Source organism: Acinonyx jubatus, chromosome D3 (genome assembly GCF_027475565.1).
Source record: "Acinonyx jubatus isolate Ajub_Pintada_27869175 chromosome D3, VMU_Ajub_asm_v1.0, whole genome shotgun sequence".
Lineage (NCBI taxonomy): Eukaryota > Metazoa > Chordata > Mammalia > Carnivora > Felidae > Acinonyx > Acinonyx jubatus.
The window spans coordinates 81,687,280-81,712,783 of record NC_069392.1 but is presented as its reverse complement, the minus strand read 5'-3'; the positions used below and the strand labels follow the sequence as shown (position 1 = coordinate 81,712,783).

At 34.5% G+C, this 25,504-nt stretch overlaps 1 protein-coding gene across 4 annotated transcripts in view; it reads left to right on the top strand.

The window, feature by feature from the left end:
• Positions 1 to 848: 848 nt before the first annotated feature.
• Positions 849 to 25,504, top strand: part of CDH19 (cadherin 19) — a 99,946-nt gene continuing 75,290 nt past the window's right edge. The window contains exon 1 of one of the 4 annotated variants that reach the window (XM_027069149.2): positions 849 to 1,384. The gene's annotated coding sequence lies outside the window, so the exon portion shown is untranslated. The remainder of the gene's footprint in view (positions 1,385 to 25,504) is intronic. The other 3 variants (XM_027069148.2, XM_027069150.2, XM_027069151.2) reach the window with 3 other exon arrangements.

Below are 25,504 nucleotides of genomic sequence, written 5' to 3'. Positions count from 1 at the left end.
TATCTAAAGGCGTCCGACTCCTAGAAGCAGAGGAGAATGGTGATTAATTAACAGGGCCCGGGCGGGCAGAAATGGGGAGTTGCTCAATGGGGATAAAGTCTCAGCTATGCAGGGTAAATAAGGTCTAGACATCTGTGTTTAAAGTACATACTGGGTTATGTACTTTAAAATTTAAGAAGGTAGATCCTAAGTTAAGTGTTCTTAACACAATTTTTAACAAATGCTTAAGGGAACAAAAGCTCATTTTTGCTTTTGACCCACGTTGCAGAGGCATCTAAGTTGTTTATGTAGTAAATGGTAACTAGTAAAATATGTTGCTTATGAATTTACATATGAAGTAAGCATAAACCAGGCATCACATAATCGATTTAGTTATTACTGCCATTAGTTGTAATCCCTTCCCTACTATCCTTCCTTTGTTATGATAAAAAACAATGAACATGCATACGGTCCCAATACTGGAGAACACAAGTATCTGAAATCTGTGTTTGTCTCCTCACAATAATTGCTTATGTAAACCTTAACAATATTACGTGTTTCAGACATCAATTATAGTTTTAGCACTGTTTCGGCCTTAGGCCCTGTTCCTATTTTCGGACCTCTCTCATTTGGTACAAAAATACTTTAGCTAAAAGCAGCTTTAGTAATCAACAGATAGCTTATTATTACGTACTTCATAATAAATAACAATAATTATAACAAAATCTAATCATAAATTTAACACAATAAGTATATTTAGGTAATAAACCGAGGAGAAGAAAGGGATTTTAATTTAGACATTGCCCTCTTTCTGTATTTTATTTGATTCCTGAGCAGAAAGACTGACTAAAGGAGCAACCAGAAGGCACAGGCACAGATTGGAAAAGCTCTTCTGTTTTTAGTAACTTTTGTGCATGTTTTAAATCGATCATTTGTTTCATCAGCTAATCCTCAAGCGGAGGGCATGTCCTTTCCACTCGCAGAAGTTGAATTCCCTCCTTATCACCTCCAGCCAATGCGTACTTTATTTTCCTTTTGCTTGTTGTTTGGAAAAAGGAGGCGGGGGGTGGGGAGGAACTGTTCATACCACTTGCTGGAGCTGTCTGCATTTTCATCCAAGCCTATGAACGGACATCAGAGTGCCCTTATGATATTTTGCACAAAAGGCTCAGTGTTCATGGCTCTACTCAGAGAACCCAAAATAGCATTCAGTAAGCAGTGACATGGTGACATAGTGATACTAAAAGCCCAGGCATCCGCAACTCAGAGCAGTAACCCAGATGTCAGGTTCGACGAAAAGCTGGTGAAGCAAAATAAGAAGGCTTCCTCCTGCTGTTCCTTCTGCGTTTATCACGAATTTGGAAACTCAGTGTTTGCAGACCTCTTAGAACTTGAAGATACACAGGTAAGAATGTGATAATTAGGCATATTTGACTTCTATATATTATCTCTTAGTGGATAGGGGGCCCAAAGTACTTGAAAAGCTCTTTGCTAGTTTATGGTCCATAAGGGGAAAAATGTTCTACAATATGTAAAACCATGACACGTATATGAACTTTTTCAAAACCAAATATTTGTGAAAATGTTTGCCATCTCTGCACTAGAGATTTGAGGAAAAATCTAGAACATTAAAACGTTAAATTTATTGGGGGGAAAGCATCCCTGTCTCCAGGATTTTGTTTTATCATATGTTTATCTCTATACTATCAGATGCTATAAACCATGAAAGCACCTTAAAGGGATGAGAAAAATATAAAGTAAATATTTTAATTAAATTAATTGTTGATTTAATTAAATTATTTATGATTATCAGTATGGAGCTTTCTGCGTATCTGAATACAACTGAATGTTTCTTTGAAGGACTATCGATTCTCAAAGTTGACCTATAATTATTTTATTTTCTTCCCCTTTGCCAGTTGTTTTGGGTATCAAACTTTGTACTGACTTTAGAAAAGTCTTAAAACAAAAAGCTTCGGTAATGAAGAATATTATAATAATAATACTAATAAAAGGAATCTGTTGGGCATATTATCAATACAGACACATATTCAGGAATGTGCACATATTAATTTCAATAAATTATATCTATTACATGTGATAAAACTAATTCATCAAATGTGAAAGACAAAAATGTCTAAATTAAGAATATGTAAATTGTAGGAGATACTTAATATTGTTTCAGTTTTAGTTTATAACAAGCAATATTTAGTAGGGTTACTAGTTTTCATGAAATATCTTGGTGTAAATTTGCCTGAGGGATTTAGTAAATCTGTAACTGCAATAGAAGAAACACACAAAGAGGTAGCAACAAAAATATCTAAATAGAATGGCAACTATTTTCTTTAAATACATTTCTATTTTAGTTCTATGAATTCATTTTTTGAATTAATATATCTGTAGAGAAGACATTATTAATGTAAAATATTTACAACTTTAGCAATATATATTTATATTTTGGATCCATTTGCAATAACAAATAATGTAATAAAATAATATACATTCATATAATATCCTTTATTCCACATTTAAAAAACTTTAGATGTTTAAATATTACACATAGGCACATATACATACTTCTAATTTTTAATTTAAAATATTTACATTTTAATATAAAGTGTACATTTCTGTTTTCCAAATTTTGTAACTAACACAACTATTCCCAAAAAGGAATAAATATTATAAAATTAAAAGTGTAAAATTATTCAATCTTTACAAATAACCAGTTTATGAAATCTAGAAGTCATCTGATCTCTTATTCTTTACATGTGTTTTAACAATGACCAAAATGTCTCAGATCATTCTGTAAATTATATCTGTATTTTCCATTGTCAATTTTAGTTAGTTCTTGTGCCTTAATGAAATATTGAAATCTTTATACTATTAGTGTCTCTCTCTCTCTCTCCCTTTCTCTCCTCTCTCTCTCACAGACACACACACACACACAAACACACACACACACACACGTTGTAGAAGTCTTAAAGGATATATTATTTATTTATATTTTTGGTTTTGTTTTCTCCTCTGGAATCTTTCCAATATACTTATCCCCAGGGAGCTTTTTTTTTTTTTAACAAATTGAATCAAATTATCATAAATTAAGATGCATTAAAATCTTTAAAATGATGTGCACACATGCTTCTCAAGCATTCTTAAGATATCTGGCTCATCTTTCAGGAATTTGTCATAATGAAGACATACACAATTTGATAAATGATAACCTATAACTAAATATAAATTGATATTGAATATTTTTGACACTCACGCTCTTAACATGTTCTCTTTATATATTATATTCAAAGTGTTACTGAGTAGTATTTAACACGTTATTGGGTAGTAATATAGTAGAAATAAGTGTATCACATGATTTAAAAGGACATGTTGGTCTTTTCATATACCTTTCTTTAGTTTGGGATTTATTGCATCTGACCTAATGTTTGAGAACAATGATAATAAATAGGAGAAAATGAAACATTTATATTTTGTTGTCATGACAATTTCCTCTAATATTTATAATCTTCCAGTACCTATGTCTTTGCTTTGGTATAACAGGTTGAGGGTGAAAAATAAACAAACATGAAACATAATAACCCCACATGAATCCTTTCTTTCTAGCATTGCTTTTGACAGCTCACAGACTTGAGAAATGAGTTGCTTTTGCCAAAGTGACCAGAAAGATGTTTGACGCGTGCTTGAAAAACCCATACTCAAAGAGTTTTCAACTCTCATCACCACTCACTTGAAAGAATCAACTTAAATGTTCTAAAACCTACTTTTCTGCAACTTACAACAAATCAATGTCTTTCTGAAATGATGCATGCTCTGAGATGATCCAGTAAGAGCATTCTGGTCTCACTTTAAAAACCACTTTAGAATTAGGAGAGCAGAAATATTTTTGTCAGAAATTCATTGCACTAATTACTCACTAAAAAGACATTCAGAATCATCAAAGAATGTTTTAAAGTTAAGACAAAGTATCTAATTGTTGGAGGCTTTGCTTTGGCACACCAAGTCGAGTTTGAAATGTTAGTATAGGACAGTGACTTAACAAATTACAAGATCAGTACATCCACATTTTATCTGTTCCTTCATTCTAAGAACTTACATGATAAATGAACTTTGTAAATTTATAGGATAGTATATTAAAGTGGGAAAAATTCTGGCACATCAGTTATAGCTTAAAATAACCTAGGTAATTTTCTCTAAGTGCAAAATTTAGAAATGTCATTTCTGTGGAAATGAGCAAATTATACATATAAATCATAGAAAAGGAAAATGCCACCATTTTTTTCTGTTTTTAAATTGGATTATAGCTAAATTGTTTCCAAGGGTTCGCTACCATTTTTTAAAAAAATTCTAGTAGAGATTGACCTTTTTTTGATGAAGAGATAATGCTGCTAAATTCAGAGACAAACATAAAATGTAACAAGGAAACTAAAGAGATAAAAAGAAAAGGGTATACATGCATCTTTCTAAAAACTTTTTAATGGTATTGTTCTTTGTTATTAAGTAAATACTTCATGACAATGCTTGAGATTGCTTTTGAACCAGAAAAGCAAAATATAACGATTTCCCTATAATATTAGATGAAAAAGAAAGGGGTCATAACATCACTTTTCAGATAGAAGTCTCTCCCTTCTAAATAAGGCTTTTGTCTTCAGGTCCATAGAGGACATTGGTTACTCTTTGGTTATTTTCTCTCTTGTATCCAATGTCTGTAAGATATGCCAATTCTATAAGTATATCAGGATTTGACTCCAAATTAGTGGTTAATAATAAATAGCATATTTGTTTTCGTATACACACTTATACATATGTGTCTATGTGTTTGTTTATGTATTTATATATATAAATTTTAAATATTCATGAATTTGAAACATACGCATGTGCGCACACACACACACACACACTCATTTGATAATTTCAAGACCACACAAATTATTTGTTAAAATTCTATGCCTTTTCTTTTCCCCTCATCTTTTTTTTTTAATTTTTTAAAGTTTTTATTTTAATTCCAATTCATTTACATACAGTGCTATACTGGTTGCATGTGTAGAATATAATAATATAACACTCCCATACATCATCCTGTGCTCATCACAACTAGTACACCTACTTAGTACACCCATCACCTACTTAACCCATTTCCACACCTGCCTCCCCTTTGGTAACCATCAGTTTGTTCTCTGTCGTCAAGAGTCTGTTTCTTGATTTGCCTCTCTCTCTCTCTCCCTTCCTTTTGCTGATTTGTTTTGCTTCTTAAATTCCACACAGGAGTGAAATCAAGTGGTATTTGTCTTTCTGTGACATTTTGCTTAGCATAATAGTCTCTAGCTCCATCCATGTCCTTGCAAATGGCAAGCTTTCATTCTTTTTCGTGGCTCAGTCACATCCCATTGTATATATGTGCCACATCTTTGTTATCCATGCATCAGTCAGTGGACACTTGGGCTGCTTCCGCAGTTTGGCTGTGGCAGGTAGGGCTGCTATAAACATTGGGATGCATGTATCCCTTTTGAATTCATATTCTTTCGTATTTTTTGAGTGAATACCTAGCAGGGCAGTTGCTGGATTGTAAGGTAGTTTTATTTTTACCTTTTTGAGAACCTCCACACTGTTTTCCAGAGTGGGTGCACTAATTTGCATTCTCACCGACAGTGCGAGAGGGCTCCCCTTTCTCCACATCCTTACCGACACCTGCTGTGTCTTGTATTTTATGTCATTTACATAATGGATTATATATAAAGTTACTTCTATGAAATTTAAATTGAAACCATTTTAAAGATACGGAGTAATGTTGTCATTGTGTGTGTATATTAAACTAATGTTTAAAACACACAGCTCTTAGGGGCGCGTGGGTGGCTCAGTCGGTTAAACGTCGCACTTTGGCTCAGGTCATGATCTTGTGGCTCATGGGTTTGGGCCCCACTTCAGACTCTGTGCTGACAGCTCAGAGCCTGGAGCCTGCTTCGGATTCTATGACTCTCTCTCTCTCTCTCAAAAATAATAAACATTTTAAAATTTAGAAAAAAACACACACACAGCTCTTAAATCATAAGTATAATTTTGATGAGATTATGTGACATTGTATTATAATGATATTATTGAGCATTTGCATTGAGAAGAGGAACAAGCAATACATTTTTAATGCTGTATATGTGTGAGTTAAGTATCACAAATTTTAGTAAACTATTAATTAGCCGCTTTCTACATATTGTGAAACAAAATGATGTTAGGATTGCCACATTAAGAAAATAAGGTGAAGGATTATTTTGTGTAAGAACATCATCCCTTGGGGCCCCTGGGCAGCTCAGTTAGTCAAGCGTCCCATTTCAGCCTAGGTCATGATCTTGTGGTTCACGAGTTTGAGCCCCTTGTCAGGTACTGTGCTGAGAGCTCCGAGCCTGGAGCCTGCTTCGGATTCTGTGTGTGTCTCTCTCTCTGCTCCTCTCCCACTAGTGTGCATTCTCTGTCTCAAAAATAAACAAAAACATTAAAAATTTAAAAAAATTTAAAAGAACATCATCTCTTCATAGAACATATTAACTTTTTACCCATTTATAAATGGAGCGGCTCATAATCTAGAGAACTTAAGTTTTAGGGAGAAAAAGGAAATTTATTCACTCATTAATTAATTCATTAATTAATTTGTCAGATTATACTGAATGCTTCTACATTTAAACACTGAAAGGAAGCATGTTTATCTTCTCTGGCATAAAATGCAGAGGAATCAAAAACTTAAAAAATCTATATCATCTTGCTTTTGAAATCCATTTTGTACATCAAATTAACTATATTCATGTTGATTTTCCTTCTTGAAATCTATATGTATTTTTAACTCATCCCATCTCTTGGAGGTACACTTTTAGCATTTTCTAGTTCTAAATATGTATCTCTTTTAATTTTCCCTATATACATTTTATTTAGAATTAAAATGATGTACCCAAATCTCTTATTTTGGGAATCATAAAGTAGAAATTTATTTACTCTGTAAGCATGCCATTCATGTTAAAAGGATTTAAAAATCTCCCTTGAAAGGTGTTTCCAATATTGTATTTACTAAAATTTATTATAATTTTAGTCCAAAATTTTTGTGGATGAATAAATACTAAATTAAGCTCTTAATCAATTAATTTTTTTTCAGTTTTGAAATTGATTTGAGTATCATCTTAATACATGGAATAATCTGAGAGATTAAAAGTTGAATTTTCTGAATTTCTTTTTTTAACTCTCAAGTCACAGAGAAGTGTAAGGAAACTATTATAATTATATTACTATTATTTACTTATATATTGTTATTATTCATAATAAACAGAATTTACTGAGTGGTTACGTTGGTACTCAGTTTATTTTTTTCTTTGCAACATTTTTGCTTGTTATTGCTCATTTAATTGTCCCAAAAATGGAATCTCAAACACTACATTTTCTATCTTGAAACATTCTTCTTTAACTCCAAACTTCCCAGGGAAGAGTTCCCACATCTCTGCTTTTCCTCTATTAGCATCTACTTTGAATGAGTCATCTACTCTTGGAAACCAGTTCTAGACTCTAGTCATTCTTAAATCCACTCTTTTCTGATTCCTGACAATCACTCCAAAAACTTGTCTTTAGCTATTCATGAAGACGTACCACTCTTCAGTTCACTTTTTAATTGACAAACGGTTTAAGAAACCTAATCTGGGCACTTTGGGTGCTTGTTAGTTTTGGCGCTGGGTAAATTCCTGCTCGTATTGATGTGGCTTCCTTTGGTGACAAGTTAAGAGAGATTTCTGTTTTCATGTTCAGCTGGTAACATTGATTTTTCCAATTACATACAACTCACTATAGAACTCTACTTATTAATACTGTGAGTGTTGTCCACTACTAAATCTTTCTATTATCCAACGACCCAACAACTATCATTGTCATCGTCCTGTCTAATCTCTTTAAACATTTGAGTATATGTGTCAAAAGTTACTTAACTAGCTTTAACAAATAGATTTATATTTTTGACAGAATAATATATTGGTAAACAATGTTTTGCACCAAAATTTCTAAATAACAATTTGCTTCTTTAGGATTGTGTCCAGGCATGAGTTTAATAGATAAAATGGTGTGAAATACTTAATACTCCTAAATATATTTTCTAATTTTTTTAAAAAATATAGTTTCAGCTTATTTTACTTACATGAAAAAACAATTCATGACAAAAAGTTATGGATTAATAAATTGGAGGTTATAGGAAGTAAGTGCATATATTTGAGAGACTTAAGAGGTAGAATTGACCATAGATGAAGCTTGAATATGTGTGGAGGTAAAGCAAATGTGGAAGGGGGATTCTTTATTCACTTATTCAAGTGCCAGTTTTTGAGCGGGTACTGATTTTGTTCAGTGAGAGACAAAACATATTAATAAGATGAACAAGCAATAAAAGATAATGGTTTCTATGTGGGTCATAGACTTTGAAATATCTCTTAGAAAGTAGGTCTATAGATTAAGAAAAAGATAAATATGAACTGTTGGTGATCCTTTGTGATGCTTTGGTGTCTAGATGTTAATCGAAGCCATAAAATCCAAAGATAAATTATCTCATTATAGAATAAGCAAAATATTTCTTTTTTTTTTAAAATATTTTTTTCAACGTTTTTTATTTATTTTTGGGACAGAGAGAGACAGAGCATGAACGGGGGAGGGGCAGAGAGAGAGGGAGACACAGAATCGGAAACAGGCTCCAGGCTCTGAGCCATCAGCCCAGAGCCTGACGCGGGGCTCGAACTCACGGACCGCGAGATCGTGACCTGGCTGAAGTCGGACGCTTAACCGACTGCGCCACCCAGGCGCCCCTAGCAAAATATTTCTTAAGAATGGGACACCTGGGTGACTCAGTCAGCTAACTATCCGACTCTTGATATCCACTCAGGGCAGGATATCACACTTTGTAGGATTGAGACTCACTTTGGGCTCTGAGATGACAGCATGGATCCTGCTTGGGATTCCCTCTTTCTCTTTACCCCTCCCCTATTTGTGCATGTGTGTTCTGTCTCTCTCTTAAAAAAAAATGGAACTCGAGTATTTAGGGAAGAGGACAATCAAATAAAATAGAGATTCTTGAGGTGAAAGAGGAACTTGAAAGTTTATAGAGCTTTGCAAGCCAAAAAAGAGAATTTTTAAAAAGGAGTGGGGTTATGATGAAGGCAACATTGTGCTGCACCACTAATTTCAAAAAAAAAAAAAAAAAGAAAAGTATTTATTGAAGTTTGTTAAAGAAATAAAGGGGGTCCTTCTCACCCTGGATGGATTGGTTGCATTGTAGTATTGGGAGAAAAGCCAGATTGCATTTTTCTGTAGATTGGATGAGAAAACGTGGAGACTGTGAATGGCCACTTATTCTGTAATAATATTTGCCTTCCATTTCTTCCAGATCTACTTTTGTATGTTGTGCCTTTTGAATTAATCTTTTCAGTCTTTTTTTATCCTATTTTCTATATCTGTGCTTTGTTTTTGTACTTTCTTAAAGATTTTTTTTCCAAATTTATCTTTCAAAATTTCCTCCTACATATACCTTTAAAAAATAGCCAGGAATTACAATTCCTGTCTAAATACTCTTATTAAGAGCAAGCTATGATACTTTCCTGGAGGATGGAGGAAGTTTCTTTTATTTACCTAAGGAGATTTTGATCAGTCTTTCCTTTCCTTTCCTTTCCTTTCCTTTCCTTTCCTTTCCTTTCCTTTCCTTTCCTTTCCTTTCCTTTCCCTTCCCTTCCCTTCCCTTCCCTTCCCTTTCCCTTTCCCTTTCCCTTTCCCTTTCCCTTTCCCTTTCCCTTTCCCTTTCCCTTTCCCTTTGCCTTTGCCTTTGCCTTTGCCTTTGCCTTTGCCTTTGCCTTTGCCTTTGCCTTTGCCTTTGCCTTTGCCTTTGCCTTTGCCTTTGCCTTTCCCTTTCCCTTTCCCTTTCCCTTTCCCTTTCCCTTTCCCTTTCCCTTTGCCTTTCCCTTTCCCTTTCCTTTGTCCTCCACCACTCTTGGCATTTGTTTCTGCTTCTTTTCAGCTATATTTTTATGCTTTGTATTTGGTTTGGACTTTTTCTTTCAACTAGAGTCTTGCCCCAAATGGGACTTCATGTAGGTATAAGAATAAGGAATGTAAAATTGTTTGGGAAATCTCTTTTTGTATAAGTGAGGAATGGAGTCTAAATACTGCCAGACTTCATGAAACATTTTTCTGGCAAGACCAAGGTGATTGATTTAGAGATTCTGAAATATCATTTCGGTTTTTCTCTTGAGGATATATATTTCTCCATTAAAGAAAGTTGAAAGGGGGCGCCTGGGTGGCTCAGTCGATTGAGCGGCCTACTTCTGCTAAGGCCATGATCTCACAGCTCATGGGTTTGAGCCCCGCGTTGGGCTTGTGCTGACAGCTCAGAGCCTGGAGTCTACTTCGGATTCTTTGTCTCCCTCTCTCTGCTCCTCCCCTGCTCTCTCTCTCTCTCTTGCTCTCTCTCTCAAAAATAAATAAACATTAAAGAAAATTTTTAAAAAGAAGGTTGATAGGAGGCAGATAGGCAGGGGAGACAGAGACAGAGAGAGAGAGAGACTTCAACTTACAAGTTGATAGAAATCAACTTTTGTAAATCTGTATTTGGAAGTTACAATGGAACTATATGGTAATGGTTTTATCCTTCTGATATCTCTGGAGTTCTTAGGTTCTGTGACTACTTATACACATTTCTACTCCCGTCTCCTGCCAGATCCTGGCATTTCACATAATGTAAGTTGGACGCCATTAGCCTTGGGCGTAAAAACCTGAAATTATTTGTAATCTTTAGGATGTATTTCCCATTGTCAATTGCTGTGACATTGAATGAGCTCTTTCCTGCATGATTTAAACAGTATGCATATTGACAGTTACTCCTCAGATTTTTTTATTCTTGTAGCAATCAGGACTTATTAGTGATTCTGTTTTGTACTTCAGGAAGAGATTAATTAGAATTTTCCAAAGAAACCTGGGAGTATAAATATTTAAATAAATGGCATATTTTTGTGACATAATTATTACTATCTTTATTGAATATTTAAAGCATAAGCTTCAGGTCCAGCTAATTATTTTTATGTGACTTATCACAGCACACCTAGAAGTTAGGTATGTTATCTCATTTTACAGTTGGAGAAACTCAGTCTGATAGTGTTTAAGTACTTTGACTGGTGTCATGCAGCTATAATATTATAGAGGCACAAATCTTTACATTTTATATAGATTCTCCTTAACGGTCAGCATTCATTTAATAGTAAATGAAGATTTAAGTAATATATTAAGAAAAAGAACCAGCTGGAAATTATACAGTTCATTTGACTTAATTCCTTATTTCATAACCTACCTTTGTCTATCCTCAATCTGTATTACTTCTCATAACCATCTATTCTAGGTGTAATTTGGCAGCCAGAACGTTACTACTGCATGACCAGGGCATAAAGTAAAAGTTTGAGGACCCGTGCAAATTATTCTCTTGAAGAAAGAGAAAAGCAGGATAAGGTGGGCGATATGGACTTGAATATTCAAAATGGCCACGTTTTCCGTCTTGCAGAGCAGTCTCCAAGGAAGTGACTCCCTGATAGTCTCCTATAGGTAACACAGAGTGTGCCCAAGAGTGTCAACTCAACTGTGACAAAATATGAGAAATTCTGTTGAAGTTTTACCTCATACCATTGCATTTCAACTTTGAGAGTATTTTTTATGAAATATCTAGATAGTGGTAAAAGTTATAGGAATAGATGGTTAGCACCTAAAAATGTATTACAGCATTGGAGTTTACCCTAAGTATTTTTTTTGTCATAGGAGAATTGGGAAACTGCCCTAGAAATAAATCCTGGCCAGTATCTCCACATATATTTATGTTCTAGAATAGCATCCATATTTGGAAAATGGCTCCTGCAAGTTTAAGGGTACCAGCTCTGGAGGAAGTAAATTGCTCGGATTTAACTCTGGCCTGACCAATTATTACATGGCTAAGCAAAGCTATTTCTATGGGTTCACTATCTGCATTTATAAGATAGCAATAATAATGGAACATATGCCATAGAATTGTTGTAAGATAAATCAGTTAAAGAATGGCATACTCTTTGTATACTAACAACCATGAAGTAAGTACCCAGTACATGCTGGATAAGATGTTGATGATGATAACAATGATGGTGATGATGGTGATGGTGAGGATGAGGATGATGGCCGTGGTATCCTTGAACTATCTGCCTTAGAATCACGCTGGAGCTGTTAAACACACCTAAATGATGAATCTGAATCTGTGGAGTGTGGTATCCACATTTCACTTAGCTTTTCAGTTAATTCTAGTGTGAATAAGGTGAGTGCATCATTTTCCAAAGATTGAGTGATGGAACCAGCCAAGTTATTGTTTACTTTACACTGATTTAAAGAACAAGGGATCCTCTGCATACATAATAAACACTTTAGGGACACCTGGGTGGCCGGGTCAGTTGAGCACCTGACTACTGATTTCAGCTCAGGTCATGATCTCGTGGTTTGTGGATATAGCCCTGCATCAGGCTCTGAGCTGACAGTGCAGAGCCTGCTTGGGATTCTCTCTCTCCCTCTCTCTGCTTCTCCCATACTTGTGTGCTCTTTCTCTCTGTCTCTCTCAAACTAAGTAAGGAAACAGTAAAAAAATACTTTAGGGGTGCCTGGGTGGCTCAATCAGTTGTGCATCTGACTTCATCCTAGGTCGTTATCTCATGGTTCTTGAATTCCAGCCTGGCATCAGGCTCTGGGCTAACAGGTTGGAGCCTGGAGCCTGCTTCAGATTCTGTGTCTCCCTCTCTCTCTGACCCTCTCCTGCTTGTGCTTTGTCTCTCTCTCAAAAATAAATAAACATAAAAGTTTAAAAAAAACACTTTAGAGAAAATATAATCACCTCCTTCATGTTTTGTCATGTTTGTTCAGATTTTAAAATCATATTACTTCAATTGTCAAATACAGTGCTTTTGCATGGTGGCTAAAATGCTTTTAATACCTTAACCAGTTCATCTGAATCAGGTACTATCTGGTTCTATGATACTATTTTAGGGGTGCCTGGGTGACTCAGTCAGCTGGGCATCCAATTTCGGCGCAGGTCATGTTCTCATGGCTCATGAGTTCTAGCCCCACATTGGACCTCTGTGCTGACAGCTTGAGCCTGGAGCCTGCTTCGGATTCCGTGTCTCCCTCTCTCTCTCCCCCTCCCCTGCTTGCATCCTGTCTCTTTCTCCTTCAAACATAGATAAACATTAAAAAGAAAAAAATTTAGAAAATTATGATACTATTTTATAAATTTTTAAATTGTGTATTCTACACGCACACACATACACACACACACACAATGAAGTATATGGCTTTAAATTTTTTTCCATTCACTAAGATTTAGGTCTTTAAAAAGCCATGTTTATATTATGCCTTTTTCAATACAAAATTATATTTTCCACACCATTTGGCAGTGGTGCTTACTAAGTATTGCTTTTGATGGTAGAATACATTTATAGCTATTATAGTGATAAAAAATATGTACTGAAAACAATTGATAATTGAACAAAGGAACATTTAGATGATATATTTGACCATGTGTTATGTAGTTACTAATACAACATCAGCAAAAAAATGTCAAATAGGGGGTAACTGTCTTTATTTACTGTAGTAAGCAATGGCTGAAAAGATTTTCAACAAGTGAAAAACAAAATAATATATACTTAATGGAAATTGAAGACAAAATAAATAATTTTGTAATACATTCTTGGGACGGTAGAATGCATTGTTGGTAAGAAGAAAAATATTTTTCCTTTCCTTGTTTCTATGGTGATACATACATTCAATTCGCCAGATATTTATGTGATGAAAATAATGAACTCGTAGTGTTTCATATTTATCCAAACAATGTTTTGGGGAAAAATGTCTCCCTTTGCATAATTTTATGATTGTGGAAATTCTCATGCTTTACATGCATGGTAACTGGTGATTTTGTTAAACCATGATTTATTTCATGGTTCAAGAAATCTTCAAAAGTATACTTTGTTCATCGTTCTATGAAGCTTTTATTTCCTAAATTTGTTTTTTTAGTTATTTTTACCATTGAAAGTCATTATTTATTGGTTCTATACTATCAGAAAGCCGTATATTCATTAGAATTAAACTGATAATAAAGGAAATTTGGGATATATATTATATTTTCTAATTGGTGGATCAGTGGCATATCTGCATGAATAATAGTATTCAACCTGTATAGAACTACACACACACACACACACACACACACACACACACACACAGCAGAAGCCTTTAAAAAAAAACATTCTGTTTGTTTAAACATAATTTTTGTTTTTGTGTATAATGAATGCAACTTTGATTACTTTTATTCACAGAAACTAAAAATGAATCAGATTCAACTAATTATGAAGATAAAATCTACTTGGGATCAATTAAAAATTAAATCTACTCTCTATAATATTGTATGGTGATCCAAATCACAACAGTTCCTCAATTCAGTTTATATAGGTATATTATCCTAATGTCAAAAAAGACAGTGTAGGAAAGAACTAGTAGAATCATTTTTCATATGATATTAGCTGGAAATCATCATATAGTCTATATTATATATCTTAAAATTTATATTTTGTGTAACATATATATATACTGCCTACAATATATACCATAGGTAGTTTGTAATATATAACATGTATACCTTACACTTTATAGATTAAGTATTAAGTTTTTGTTATGTATTATATACATACAAAGTGGTATATATACATTAGGAATGCAAGAATGTCTCAATATTATTGAAACTATTCACTCTATTCTGTACCCTGTCACCAAATTGAAAGAAAGAAACCACCTGGTAATCTCAATTCATAATCTCATTTTATAAAAACAAAAAAACACATATTTATAACAAAAGCTCTTTAAAAACTAGGAATGAAAGTAACTTTTTAGCATATTAAAATATATGACAAAACCCTCAATATTTATCCCACTTAATGTTTAAATACTAAAAGCCTTTCCATGTGAAAATGGGGAAAAAACAAACATTTTGGAATTTTATGTGTGTGTGTATGCATGCATGTAATGTACTTTTAGATTATTGGTTATTAGGTATTTTGAGATGAGCAAGTCCTTGGCTATTTATTTCCCTGTGTGTCCCATGTGCCCTTGGCTTTTCAATTTTTTGTCTCTGGCACTCAACTCAAGCATGTGGTTATAGCCTCTGGGTTTGAAACTGGGAATAGAAATCTACAGGACTGAACATACAAGTGTCTATGCACAATAATTCAACTAATTTTTCCTGATGTAAACAAGTTGAATTGAATCCATCAGTCAGATAATAGTTAGGAGGGTCAGATTTAACAGTTGGGTTAGTGGGCAGGAGAGGTATGATTAGAAAGGAAGAAATATAATTACTACTATTATTGGAGATTTAGGTATACCTAAAATATATTACTCTCTAGAATATCAACATAAATAAAAGGTTAATATTTGAAATCAAAAGAAAAAATTAAGCTCAATATGAAAGAGTTTAAGTATTTGCTTCCAAAATAGTGAGGAAATGGCCAAATAATTAATTCAGTACCTAAAATTGTGGAGAAAATATCCTAAAAAAATCCAGACTGGGTTAGGTTGAACTAGAGAGGCCATGGCTTGACATATACACAGGAAGAAATTAGCTGAATTATACAGACTCTAGAGATTTGTACCCTATTTAACTACCCTTAATGTCCTAACTTGGAAATGGCTTAACTTGGGCAGCTGTCTGAAATAATGTTTTTGAAATTAATATGCAAATGTACTTGTCCCTGGGCACATCATCTTTCTCCCCCACTCTGACCCTATTCAACTTCTTGTATTCTTTCAGTTTAGGCATTTTTATCTCTTTTATTACTCTGACAAGACTTGATTCCAGCTACTATCTATAGCTGGCCTTTGTGACTCCTTTTTTCTCATTAGTTTATATAACCCCACTTTGGCCTTCTTTCTTCTCTTTTTAAACAGAGGTTTACAATTAATATCTCACTGATTACAAAGAAAATTAACAAGAGGAAACACGAAGTACCTCTTATGGTTCCAGGAATATAGTTGGGGGTTTTATTAGGGTGCTGGGCTATGTAGTCAAGTAACTGCCCACCTTTCAGTAACCTCATACCACAAATATTTAATGAGACTCATGGGGGTACAATATTCAGTTCCACACAGTTGCCAGTGCCCCTACCTTGATTGAGGTTCTATCATCTCATAACTACAGCATCTGATTGCCAGAGAAGGGAGAGAGTAAGACAAAATAATTATTCACAGGTCCTTCACTGCTCCAGGTCTGAAGTGATAGCCATCACCTTTATTTATAAATGGTTAGAAAGCTAATCACATAACCCAGCCAAATTGTAGGAGAGATATTGGTGTACAATAGTATGTGTACCACAGTGACCAAAAGATGTTAGTTCTTTTTTTTTTTTTTTTTTTTTTTTTACTCTCAGGTCATGTTCTCCTCCTAACCATGTCAGTTTGCTAATCATCCTGGGGTTAGGGATGGATTACGTCATCCTAAAGAATTAAAAGTAAGCCTTTCTTACAGCAATGGAGTGAAAGGAAACATCCCATGGCAACAATTACAATTCTGAGTATGGAATCACCAAGTGCCCACTTAGAATCTTCACCTGTAAGTTTTGCAGGGAGATACCTTAGTACTTCGAAGCCTACCTTTGACATTCCCTAGACAGTCTCTCTTGAAATCCAGTCGGTCATCAACTGTTGTCAATGCTGTTTCCGTATTATTGATTCTGTGACTCATCTTCTCTCTTTCTGCAGACTGTGATTAGTCTGAGTGCCGGATACACTGGCACCTTGAAGTGAGGGACAAACAGTCACGGGCCTGAGTCAGTACATCCAGGGAAGCAACATTCCAGTGTCTGGAATTGCAGATGGCCTTGAAGCACTGATTCAAACATTCAAAATATTTAATTAAAAGCTAATTATCATATTAAATGATTAATTTAAAAAGGATTAAAATAAAAATATATATGTATGTAAGTTAAATATAAAGGCAGACATTAACATGGGAAACAACATAGTAGACAATACAGATTTCCCAAGATTTTTCAGCTGAAAGAGTACAACAACCTAACAGTTTCAAGATAGTTGCTTTTGTATTTCAGTAAGTGGACAGGGGTTAAATAGATTTCCACAAATATACAGTACCTTTTTTTTTGGAGTGAATATTGAGGTAGTGTTTGACAAAAAAAATTCGAGTTCAAGATATAGTCTATAACCTGTCACCAACCACCCATGCTACTGCTCTAACAGTAATTATAAAGGTACTTATGGAATAAAAGGGGACTGTTAATAGACATTTCAAAGTCTACGTTTTTTTCCCCTTTTATAAACACATAACTCCTTAAATTAAAAGAAAGGTGGGGGAGCGCCTGGGTGGCTCAGTCGATTAAGTGCCTGACTCTTGATTGTGGCTCAGGTCATGATCTCATGGTTGTGAGCCTGAGTCCTGCGTTAGTGTCTGTGCTGATCGTGGAGCCTGCTTAAGATTCTCTGACTCTCTCTGTCTCTGTCTCTCAACCTCCCTCTGCCCTCTCCCCCACTTGTGTGCTCTGTCTCTCTCTCTCATTTTGAGAGAGAGAGAAAGGAAAAGAATACTTCCCCTGTAATAATTTAACTGCTCACAGCCCTCAGAGCTGCGTTTTATTATTTGTTTCGCACTGAGGTTTTATAAAATTTGCTTACTTAACACATTTGGATCTTAATATCAGAAGTTAGACATGCTTAATTGAATTGTGGGAGAGAAGGGTTTTATCTTACTTTTATTAAGTAGCATTTTAGAAACCATGATTTTGAGAATTTTCCTTTTTCCCCTAAGCTTTAGGATTTCCTGACCATCGCAAATTATTAGGCTTTTGATATATCATTTTGACCGAGCCACTCAACGGTTTTCTAAAGATGGAGACATTATATTAATGGCCATCTGTTTTTCCCTATGAGGAGCTGGCTTAGTTGAGCTTAGTTTTTTAGCTTTCCACAAGCCTTTCAGAAGACATTATATTTTTATAAGTTTTCACAGATGGAATAATTATCTTTATGTAACTAAGACGAGGTCATAGAAAAGACAATTCATAATTAGATTCAGTTACCAACTGTATAAGTGCATAGATTATAATATTTTCCATCCCTTAAGTCATAATTAGTCTTCTTTGAAAACATAATTGTTCTGAGTCACGCTGGGATTGCTTTCTGCCCGTATACATCCATACACTGTCACATACTATTGCAAGCATGGCAATGTTTACTTGTCAGTCACATAGCCATGTTCCAGAATAATAAAAAAAAAAAAAAGACTTTCAAACCATTTGAGAATACATGTAGAACCCATGCATTACGTGCCATGTATCCTACGCATTTTGTGATGGCCATTTATAACGGCTTTTATTTTCATATGTCTGTCTTGTTTGAAGAAATAACAGCTGAATATTTTGAAGTTGAGAAATAGATTGTCATCACCCACTTATAGGTGGCTACTTTTATGTAGTTAAAAGCACTTACATAACAATAGGTGCCGGACAATATCTAGGCACATGGACTCATTTAATCAAGATGACTCCATGGGAGTGTCACTGGCGTGGTCTTTGTTTTTCAAATGAGATGAGTAGGCAGCCAGAGTTTAGACTTCTGTAAAGACACACAGCTAGTGGTATGGCTGGTGTAGTCATTCAGTCCTTCCTTGGCTCGTCAACCCACCAACCTGCCTCTGAAGAACAGCCCCAGAGGCAGCCGATAGTGGTCTCTTGATCGTCAAGATGGTACTAAATAAACCCCAAATAAACTCGTGTAACATGTTTGTTTGTTTGTTTGTTTGTTTTTAAAGAGGCTCCCAGCATGGAGCCACATATGGGACTTGAACTCATGACCCTTAGATCAAGACCTTGAGCTGAGATCAAGAGTCAGATGCTTAACCGCCCTAGCCACCCGGGCGTCCCAGTCTTATAATTTATTACATAATTATAGGTAGACATGTAATAAATATTAAAATGTGATACACATGAGGAAAATTTTAATTGATCTATAATTTCTCAGTGCAGATATGATTACTACCTGTATTTGAGGGCATCGTCTTTCAGGCTCCCTCCACTGAATTTGTCAACATAAGTTTTTCCTAAATTAATGGATTCATTTTCTTTGCATTTAACTTATTTCCTTCACCTATCGAAGCATTACAGCCATATCTCCATATCATTAAATGACTTTACAGCACCGTATGTAATGGCTGAATAGCATGATGTTAATATGAATTTTGAAATTTGTTTTTATTCACTTGTTTCTTTGTTAACTCTGAGACCAATTTTATGTATCTCTCCAAATGAATAGATTTAGAGTATTCAGGGAATTCCCAGTGTTTTTCAATTACACAGTGAAACTGAAAGCATGGATAAATATGTGCAGTTTTATCTCCTCAAATAATGTAAGTGATATTTTGTCAGATATTAGAAGTAAAGTATTGCTTTCTCACTCTTGTTCTTTTTTTTTTTTGCTTTGTTGTTCTATGTTATGTATTTTCACAAGAACATTAAGAGAAAAAAGAAACTTCACTAAAGAAAATATTTTACAGGTTTGACTGCAGCCACACAGAAAAGTAAGTGTAAGAAATAACATATGTACATGCAGTGACCAAATTAAAATCATTACAAATATGGCAAAGATATAATTAAGTCCCATGCAGAGTAATTGCATTGGCAACGTGTAATGAAGGATACGGTCCAAAAATGGTTTTAGGCAAATCTTCGGTGCACAGACATGTAGCAATTCAGCCTTGAAATGATGAGACATCATGTTTTGGTAGCTTGTGGAAGATGGAAAAATGTGGGATACCAGATTTTTTTAAAACGAGAGTTTGCCAGTGGGTGTTTCATCGGTTGGAATCTGTCTCTTCTCCTTCTAGAATATTTTCACATTCAGGCTCAATTTTGTCATTGTTTAGCACTGAATATGGTGCTCAAGAATCCACAGTCCTCTCCACTGCTGAGAACAGAGTTCCTAGAAGCCAACCCAGGGATGAAATGGCTCCACAACTCAAGACATGACACAAATAGTGAATGGGGAAGGCCGTGATGCCAAAGAGGGCTTGAGAGACTCTTATACAGGCACTCTGACTTCGTATTGCTTTATCTGTAGCAAAATGCTTTTATTTGTGCCAGTCAATATGCAAAATATGTTTAACGAGAGTTTATAAATGTGACAAAGAAAGACCTTTTACGTCTACTTCTACAGAGAAAGAGTTGGCACATGTTTTATTGCAAATTTGGTCCAGAAATATCACTTCTTCTCACTTATGTATGCAAGCTATATCCACTTACATTTCTTTCTGTATTTCCTATTAGTGGTTCCGAGAAAGCCCTTTAAAAGCCTTTATGGGTGGTGTCACTCTATGAAGTTGCCAAGTTTCACTTGATTTTTAAAAAGATCACAAATAGGATCAAGTTTCTATATTTATCCAATCCACATTCTTCTAGCTTCAACTTTTATCTTCTCCCACACAGACACCAAATCCATCATTCTGACTTATTCTTCCCTTTTTTTGACCTCAATGATCTTTAGAAGAAGCGGGGAGAGGTACTCTAAAAGGAGATAACGGAAAACATTTTATTATGTCTAGTTTCAAGATTGGTCCAGACGTTAAAATGCAATTTATAGATATTTAGTTAATTCAAATACGGTGAACTACCACTGACAGATGTCATGCACGTTGTTAGGTATCTACGTGTTTTCTTTCTTCCATTCAGTAAGGCACAGTATATACTCTGTGCCCTTAAGATTACATTTCCAGTCTTATCTCCACCGGTAAATAATTATTTGCTACTGGACAGGTCACTCAAAATGTCTCGATATAAATTTCTTCATATGGGGATGCAATACGTTAGAGAAAATACAGTTTCTAATATTCAAATTATATGATCCTACTTGGACATAGTATGTTGATACTTACTATAATACTGTTATTCAGAGATTAGTATCATTTTATTATGTAATTTTGTGTTAATAGCAATGTCATTTAATTTTTATACATTATGTATTTTGAAATGTAGTTCATTCTACTTTTTACTTAATATTTATAAATATGCCTAGGGACTAGAAATGAAATTAAATCTACACAAATTACCACGAGACACAGTATTAGCATTTTTCCATATTGAAATATTATGCGGGTTTTCACCCCCACATTCACCTGACTGGAAAATATAACAGGACTGCAGATTTAGGGCGGAAATGTCACTCCTTGTTTCTCTAGGACCCGTTTCAGACACACTAATTGATACCATTTTCCCTTATTAGCCCAGACTCAGCCTTGAACTTTTCTCAGTCTGGCCCTGCTGACAGCTGTCAACGCTCTTCAATCAGAAGTGGACCATGATTTGAAACATTTTCCCTTCCCCTGAAATGTGTGACCATTACAGATAATTTGGCATCTAGAAGAGTATAAACAAAGCCATAATATTTCATAATTCACACATACCTACTGCATTTCATTATTGTATTTGTATAGTAAGAGGCTCAAATAAAAGGGTATTCATGTCTGTTTTATTATGATTTGGGACTATGAAATAAGATAGTTTAACTTTTAATTTTAAATTTAGTTGTAAAGCATTTCAGTCATATACTTTATCTGAAAAAATATAAGATAGAAATTTAATGAGTGTTATTATTTGACATGTTTACTTGAGATTTTTTAGAGGGCGAAAAACATGACAGAGATTTCTCAACTTCTTTAAACCCGTTTCTTTTCCTATTGTCATGGTATAAATACCATAATAAATCTTGCATATCATTTTTCTTTTCCTAGACTTTACAAAATCCGTGTATGACAATAGTCTCTTAGGGCATCATCTTATAATTTTGAAACACTTTATAATTGGTATCATATAATACCCTGATTAGAACTTTTTTTTTCACATATCCTTTTTCCAATTAATCCAATTTGTATTTGCCTCATAGTGAACAAATTTGAAATTTCTCTATGTATAAAGCAGTAAAAAAAATAGCTGTTAGTTTATACATTCAACTATTTATTTAATGTTTATTTTTGAGAGAGAGAGACAGAGCCTGAGTAGGGGAGGGGCAGAGAGCGAGGGAGACACAGAATCTGAAGCAGGCTCTGGGCTCCGAGCTGTCAGCACAGAGCCTGACAGGGGACTCAAACTCACAAACACAGGCGCCCCTAAACTAATTTTTAAATATAGTAGATTTGGCCAAACTATTCCTCAAAATAATTGCCCAAATTTTCAATTTCATCAACATTGTATTGGAGTCTGTTCTTCATGCATTTTCATCAATATCTGATATTAAACTGTTTAATGATTTTTGTCCACCAAATAGATTTAAGAAGTACAGAATAAATTATTATTGTTGTTGTTTTAGTATACAAATTTTAAATACAAGTGAAGAATAAATAATAGCTATGCCAATGCTCATGACCCAATTTCAAGAATTAATTATCAAGCTTGTGCTTGGTTTTACCTGCTCCTAAATGCTCCTACTCTTTCTGAAATGCTTTTAAAAAATTCTAGATGTCATGTTATATCCAATACCAACATACTTCAGTATACATGACATGACCAAAAATAGGGTATGTTTTTATATAACCACAAAGAAACTTCCACAACTAATGAAATTCACAATAGTTTCTCTTTTATCATTTAAAGATACTGAATTATCATGAAATATTTTCACAGATTGATAAAAAAAATGTAACTATAAAAATAAGTTTGTACAAAAGGAACAGCAAATGAAGCCTAAACCCTAAAGCCAGCAGAAGAAGTGAAATAATAAAGATGAGAACAGAAATAAATGATATAGAAACAATACTGTAGAACAGATCAATAAAACTAGGAGTTAGTTCTTTAAGAGAATTAGTAAAATTGATACACCCCTAGACAGGCTTATCAAAAATAAAAGAGAAAGGTCTCAAGTAAATAAAATCATGAATGAGAGAGGAGAGATCACAATAAACACAACATAAATACAATTATAAGAGAATAGTATGAGAAATTAGGTGCTAACAAATTGAACATTCTGGAAGAAATGGATAAATTCCTAGAAACATATATATGACCAAAACTGAAACAGGAAGAAATAAAAAATTTGAACAGAACAATAACCAGCAAAGAAATGAAATCAGTAATCAAAAATCTCCCACCAAACAAAAGTCCAAGACCAGAGGGCTTCCAAGAGGACTTCTATCAAACATTTAACAAATTAATACCTATTCTTCTCAAACTGTTCCAAAAAATTGAAATGGAAGGAAAACTTTCACAGTCATTCTATGGGGCTACATTCCCTTGACTCCAAAACCAGACAAAGACCCCAAGAAAAAGGAGAATTACAGACCAATATCCCTGATGTACATGGATGCAAAATTTCTCAACAAGATACTAGGAAACTGTACCCAACAGTACATTAAAAGAATTATTTACCATGATCAAGTGGGATTTATTCCTGGGCTGTAAGAGTGGTTCAGTATTCACAAATCAATCAGCACAATACACCATATTAATAAAAGGGTAAGAGCCATCCGATATCAATAGATGCAGAAAAAGCATTTGACAAGGTACAGCATTCATTTTTAATAAAAACACTCAATAGAGTAGGGATAGAGGGAATATACCTCAACAACATAAAGGCCATGTGCAAAAGACCCTGTATGCATTAAGACCCACAGCTAATAGCATCGTCAATAGGGAAAATTGCGAGCTTTTCCACTAAAGTCAGGAGTAAGACAGGGATGTCCACTTCCACCAATGTTATTTAATGTAGTACTGTCAGCAGACAACATAAAGAAATAAAAGGCATCCAAATTGACAAGAAAGATGTCAAACTTTCACTATTCAAGACAACATGTTACTCTATATAGAAAATCCAAAAGACTCAACCAAAAAAATTGCCAGAATTGATACAAGAATTCAATAAAGTCTCAGGATACAAAATCAGCATTCAGAAATCTGTTGTATCTCTATACACAATAATGAAGCAGCAGAAAGGGAAATCAAGGAATCAATTCCATTTACAATTGCACCAAAAAACCACAAGATACCTAGGAATAACCTAACCAAAGAAGGAACAGATCTGTACTCCGAAAACTGCAGAACACTTGTAAAAGAAATTGAAGAAGACACAAACAAATGGTAAAACATTCTATGTTCATAGATTAGAAGAAAAAATGTTGTTAAAATGTCTATACCACCCAAAGCAAACTACACATTCCGTGCAATCCCTATCAATATAACACCAGCATTTTTCACAGAGATAGAAGGAACAATCCTAAAATTTGTATGGAACAACAGAAGACCCCTAACAGCTAAAGAAATGTTGAAAAGGAAAGAAAATCTGGAGGCATCATGATTCTGGACCTCAAGTTACAGTACAAAACTGTGGTCATCAAGACAGTATGGTACTGGCACGAACACAGACACATAGATCAATGGAACGGAATAGAAAACCCAGAAATGGGTCCACAACTCTATCGCCAACTAATCTTTGACAAAGCAGGAAAGAATATCCAATGGAAAAAAAGACAGTCTCTTCAACAAATGGTGTTGGGAAAACTGAACAGCTACATGCAGAAGAATGAAAATGGATCACTTTATTACACCATACACAACAATAAATTAAAAATGAATGAAAGACCTAAATGTGAGACAGGAAATCATCAAAATCCTAGAGTAGAACATAGGCAGCAATATCTTTGACCCTGGCCACAGCAACTTCTAACTAGACACGTCTCCATAGGTAAGGGAAACAAAAGCAAACATGAACTGTTGGAACTTCATCAAGATAAAAACTTCTGCACAGCAAAGGAAACAATCAACAACACTCCAAGGCAACTTATGGAATGGGAGAAGATATTTGCAAAGACATATCTAAAAAGGGTTAATATCCAAAATGTATAAAAACATGATACAACTCAATACCCAATAAACAAATAATCCAGTAAAGACATGGGCAGAGGACATGAATAGACATTTTCCCAAAGAAGACATCTAGATAACTAACACACATGAAAAGATGCTCAACATTGCTCATCATCAGGGAAATACATCAAAACAATGGTGAGTTACCACCTCACACAAGTCAGAATGGCTAGAATTAACAACACAGGAAACAACAGGTGTTGGTGAGGATGTGGAGAAAGAGGAACCCTCTTACGCTGTGGATGGGAATGCAAACTGGTGCAGCCACCCTGGAAAACAGAATGGAGGTTCCTCAAAAGGTTAAAAGAACTCTGCTAGGAGCCAGCCATTGCACTACTAGGTATTTATACAAAGGATACAAAAATACAGATTCAAAAGGGCACATGCACCCCAATGTTTATAGCAACATTATCAACAATAGCCAAATTATGGCAAGAGCCTGAAGGTCTATCCACTGATGAATGGATAAAGAAGAAGTGGTATATATATACAATGGAGTGTTACCATGCCATCAAAAAGAATGAAATCTTGCCATTTGAAATGACATGGACAGAGGTAGAGTG